The sequence below is a fragment of the Heloderma suspectum genome, chromosome 12 (assembly GCF_057233095.1).
Source record: "Heloderma suspectum isolate Gila_16-S chromosome 12, 16-S_ref, whole genome shotgun sequence".
Taxonomy (NCBI): domain Eukaryota; kingdom Metazoa; phylum Chordata; class Lepidosauria; order Squamata; family Helodermatidae; genus Heloderma; species Heloderma suspectum.
Genome location: NC_139469.1, coordinates 32660664 through 32666663, shown reverse-complemented (window position 1 = coordinate 32666663; position 6000 = coordinate 32660664).

Below are 6000 nucleotides of genomic sequence, written 5' to 3'. Positions count from 1 at the left end.
CCAAATTGGTTTCTTACCAAGGAGACAGATGAGAGATAATGTAAGAATGGTCTTGAATGTGGTGGAATATTTGGAAAAATACCCAGAAAAACAAGCAGCTCTGATCTTTTTAGATGCAGAGAAAGCATTTGATAATCTCAACTGGAAATTTTAAATTAAGACTTTAGAAGAACTGGACTTTGGAGAAAACTTTATAAAATGGGTGAAATCGGTATATACCGATCAAAGGGCTCAAATAATTATAAATGGGGATTTGACTAAATGTTGTGAGATACAAAGAGGAACAAGACAAGGTTGCCCATTGTCACCGCTACTGTTTATATTGGTTTTAGAATGATTGAACAGAGATATAAGATCAGATGATTGAATTACAGGAATAAAGATTAAAAAGGAGAAATATAAACTGAGGGCTTTTGCAGATGACTTGGTGTTTATGTTGGAAGAACCTTTAAAGGGAATTGAAATTTTAATGAAAATATTAAAAGAATTTGAAGCAGTGGCAGGGTTCAAAGTTAATAAACAGAAAACAAAATTTTTAACAAAGAATACGAATCTTCAAAAAAAAAAAGAGTTGATGGATAAGACTGGCTTCCAAATTGAAAAGAAAGTAAAATATTTGGGTGACAAATGTGAATTGTATGCTTCTTCAAAATAACTATGTTAAAGTGTGGAATGAAATTAAACAAGACCTATTAAAATGGGAAAAATTACAACTATCACTTTTGGAAAGAATTGCAATGATCAAAATGAATGTATTACCTAGAATGATATTTTTGTTTCAAATGATACCCATTATTACATCAGATTTACCTTTTAAGCAGTGGCAGAGAGATATAACGAACTTTATATGGCAAGCAAAAAAACCAAGAGTTAAAATAAAAATTTTACAAGATGCAAAGGAAAGAGGTAGCTTGGGATTACCAGATTTTAAAACCTATTTTTCTGCTTGCTGCTTGATGTGGATGAAGGAATGGGTGATGCTGAAAAATAGAAGACTTTTACAACTAGAAGGGCATGAATTGAGATACAGGTGGCATGGTTATTTGTGGTACAATAAAACAAAAGTGAATGTAGATTTTAATAATCACTATATAAGAAGGGCTGTATTAAGAATTTGGAATACATATAAATTAAGGTTCTAGCAAAAAAACCCACGTTGGATATCTTCACAAGAAGCAATGCATAGAAGAGAATTTGATAGCACGCATAAATGGATAAGATATAATAATTTACTGGAATGGTCACAAGGGGAATATAAGTTAAAATCAAGGGAAAGCTTATTGGAAGAAAGTCATGTCTGTCAGTGGTTTTCATATTTGCAAATTAAAGAAAGCTTTAAAATAGATGAGAAAAATGGTGGATTTGAAGAACCAGAATCTGAGTTTGAAACAGCACTATGTACAAATGATGAACATGTTATTGCTAAACTGTATAAATTACTGTTAAGGTATGAGACAGAGGATGAACAAGTAAAACATTGTATGATAAAATGGGCACAAAATGTTGGTCATAACATATCAGTGGAAGAGTGGGAAAGTATGTGGGGAAAAGATTTAAAATGTACTTTATGTACAAGTCTTAAAGAGAATTTTTATAAGATGAATTTTTATAAGATGGTATACGTCACCATTTAAATTGTCTAAAATGTATAAAGGTGTTTCTGGAAAATGTTGGAAATGTGAAGACCAAGAGGGAATGTTTTATCATTTATGGTAGACTTGTAAAAAAGCTAAAACATTTTGGAAATGAATACAGTCTTTAGCTCAAAGAATATTAAAGACTACTATAGAATTAAAGCCAGAAACTTTTGTATGGAGACTAACAGATGAGCACGTAAAAGACAACGGGGGAACCCTCTTTCTTTGCATGACAACGGCTGCAAGGTTATTGTATGCACAAAAGTGGAAGAATGAAACCATACTAACTGCGAATGAGAGGATCACGAAAATGATGGAGCCGGCAGAGATGGCAAAACTTACTATTATAATTAAAGAAGGATCAGCAACTACATTTATGTTAGATTGGAAACCTTTTATAGGATTTGTACAAGAAATAGAGAAAAATGATATCTGTGTATGTGGATTTTGAACTTTGAGATGGTTAATTCTCTTTTTGTTGTTGTTAAACTTAGGAGAGAAATGGGATAATGTCTGTGAACTCAATGTATGATATACAACTAAGATAAGAACTAGAGAATAATAATAAGTATTTGTTGTATAAGGGGAGCCAAAGGTAGATACCTTACAATCTTAAGAGATATTTTAGTGTATGTGTATTGTTTGTTCATGTTGTTGTTGTGTTGTGTTTTCCTTTAAAAAAAAATAAATTATTATACTGGGGGGGGGGGAGGAAGAAATAATATCAGACAGAAGGTCAGGTCAGTTCCCAAAGTAGGCTTTCTGACCATCTCACCATACATCTCCGCATCCGGGCACTCTACATATCTGTTCCATAGTAAAATCGCTTGGAGTTTCTAGGGCTGCTTTTTACTTTGTAATGCAATAGGTAAAGTAGTGAAATGGACACCTCTTGATGCCTCCCCCCCCCCAAGTGGGCAGGATTGGAGGTCAATGATAATGATAATAAAGGTTTTTTAACCTTTGTAACCTGCCCTGAGAACTTTGGCTATGGGGTGGAATAGAAATGTAATTAATAATAATAATAATAATAATAATAATACTGATGATGATGATGATGATTTTAAACTGCCTTTCAGGATAGGTTATTTTCCCAAGGCAGTTTCCCAAGATGGTTTATAGAAGTCAATAAAGCATCTTAATGACATCATACAAAAACTGTTAGCAGAACAAAACAGAAGAGAAGGGCAAACATTACTGAGTCATCCCCTGGCTAAACAGCTGGAAATATAAAACAGCAGCACAAACCAACGCAACAGAATAAACCACTACTACGACAAAACATAATGAACTTGCTAGTCTTTTTTTCCACAAAAACCCCCAGGAGATGATATATATAGATTTGGCTCCACCTGGCCGCTAGGCAGCATTCCCCTCTCTCAATGTGACCCCTGTTTGCACCCAAAGCTGCTAACTAGCTCTGCACCCCGAGTGACCCCTGCTATTGCACCTATTAGCGGCTTTAAAGACTCCAAGAGCAAATGAACCCTTAGCTTGCATCCCTATGTGGTGTGACCCCCTGCCATCACCATTCCAGCAAAAACAACATTAACGTATTCAGACAGAGGACAACTACGCAGCAAAACCACCATGGCCTGGCTCCCAGATAAGCCCCTCGCTCTCACCCTCCAGACCATGGCTCCTGTTGCCCCTTCCCTTGCCCCCTTTGTTGCAGCCATCTTCAACCTGGTGCCATTGGCCATGCTGGTTGGGAATTATAGGAGATGCGGTCCAACACATCTGGAGAGCCCCAGTTTGGGGAAGCTTGCTTTATTGGATTGCTTCTACTTACACATCCAGCTGTGGTCACTTGCCCTGGGCCCCAGGCCCTCAGTTCTTCACCCAGCCCACGGCGGGCTCTCTTGCTTCTTGTCTTCAGCCCTTCCAAGCCTCTCTGAAGGACCTTCCATCATGCCTAAGCATCAGAAGCCAATGCACAATGTAGACAACACCCCTTCCACCACCTGCTTCAGCAAAAGTGCTGCCCTAAGCAGTTGCCCAAGGATGAGGCACTCCTTGGGGATGCCTGGGGCTACGATCTGCCCAGTTATGAAAAATGAGTCCATGGCTGACTGAACCTTGCTGAGTGGTTGCAACTATTCATTTGTTAATGATCACATGGAAGGATATTGATGCTCGGATGTAGCTTCCCCTGAACCTGGTGCTCTTCAGATGGTTTAGACCACAACTCCCAGCATCCCTCACCATTATCTATGCTGTCGAGGGCTAATGCAACAACATAGGGAGGGTCATACATTCGCCACCCTTCTTCAGCATACCTGGAGGGGAAATATAAAGGGACCCCTTTGGTACAACGGACATGTACCTGGGGTGTGGGGGAGGTGGAAGATGTGGTGCATTTCTTGTTACGTTGCTCTTTGGATAAAGATTAAGGATCGTTTCTTGGGAGTTCTTCTAAGACCAAGAGCAGGCTGGCCTACTGCTGATATTATCTGTGAGTTGTTGGTGGATTATAACAAGGCGATTGCGATCAAGATTGAAACTTCTGCTGTAGCAGCCCCAAAAATCCACTGAATTTTTAAAAAGAAGCTAGGTGTAGACTGCAGAGGGGACCGCCTGCTATAGTGTCCTGCTAGTACTGTCACTGAGGTCTATAGTGTGTTACCAGTGTCAAATTTTAGCCTTCCTTTTCAATTCAGTTCCTTTATACAATTACCTTTTGTATGAACTTCTTTTATATGAATGTCCCCTGTTCCGGTTTTTGGTAAGAGTATAGGCTGGTATGTAGATATTTTGTACTTTTGTTGCGTTTGTAATGACCTTTGTGCCACAGACAAATAAATCTGACTTACTTAGGGCACAATCCTAGGCATGTTTAGACAGAAACAAGTCCTACAACTCCCAGCATTCCCCAGCCAACTCTGGGCACCCTTACTGACTTACATTCCCCACCCTTATTGAATACTGATCAGATGCCAATGCGACTATGAGCTTTCTTAGGAAAATGATGGGCTGAAGAGTAAAGCAGTTTGTTATATTTCCCTTAGAAGCACTAGATGGTAGCACAACCCCATCCTAATTCTCAGGGAGGAGAGAACTAGAGAAGCAAAACACAGAATGGTCATAGTAGAAGCCCTTACAACCTGGGGCAATTCCAGAACTCCTCATTCTCTGAGAACCAGAGAACTTTTACATAGTTTACCAGGAAGTACTAGTTCCCCTCTACTCAGCACTGGTTAGGCCTCATCTGGAGTACTGTGTCCAGGTCTGGGCAACGCACTTTAAGAAGGATGCAGACAAACTGGAGAGGGTTCAGAGGAGGGCAACAAGGATGATCACTGGAAACAAAGCCCTGTGAGGAGAGACTGAAAGAACTGGGCATGTTTAGCCTTGAGAAGAGAAGACTGAGGGGAGATAGGATAGCGCTCTTCAAGGACTTGAAAGGCTGTCACAGAGAGGAAGGCCAGGATCTCTTCTCCATCACCCCAGAATGCAGGGCACGGAATCATGGGCTGAAGTGACAGGAAGCCAGATTCCGGCTGAACATCAGGAAAAACTTCCTGACTGCTAGAGCAAGACGACAATGGAACCAATTACCTAGGGAGGCGGTGGGCTCTCCCACCCTGGAGGCATACAAGACGAGGCTGGACAGCCATCTGTCAGGGATGCTCTGACTTGGATTCCTGACTTGGTGAGATGGGAAGGGCCATCGATACAATTGCTCCCAAGCGCCCACTCTGGTGCTGTGGGGCCTGTAATTCACCTTGGTTTACAGAAGATCTACGGGCAATGAAACAGGCCGGACGATGGCTAGAGTGCAGGTGGCGCAGGTCTCGGAGTGAGTATGATCAACGATTAGCAAAGACTCTTCGCTGCGCCTTTTATGCGGCAGCGAGGATGGCAAAAAATCTTACTATACATCTATTCTTTCATCCTCGAAATGTCGCCCAGCAGAATTGTTCTGAGTGGTGAAGGGCCTGTTGGGATCTTGCTCAGGCTCAGAGAAACTGGGATTGGAACCCGCGGTCATCTGCTGTGATAAGTTTGCTAGGCACTTCGAGGAGAAAGTCGCTCGTATTCGCTCAGAACTTGATGCCACAGTTATCGCAGAGTCTGGGGAGGTGTCCAGTGTTCCATCTGGTTGTGTTTCAGTTGTTGCAGCCTGATCCACCTGGGATCAGTTTCAGTTGTTGCAGCCTGATGATGTGGACAAGATGCTTGAATCAGTCTGGCCCACCGCATGTAAGCTTGACCCTTGCCCATCTTGGCTTATACGATCTAGCAGGAATGGATTGGCTGGGTGGGTCCAGGGAGTGGTAAATGCTTCGCCCTGTCAGGGGGTGGTTTCTGCTGCCTTGAAAGAGGCTGTAGGGCACCCTCTCCTGAAGAGGCCCCCCTGGAC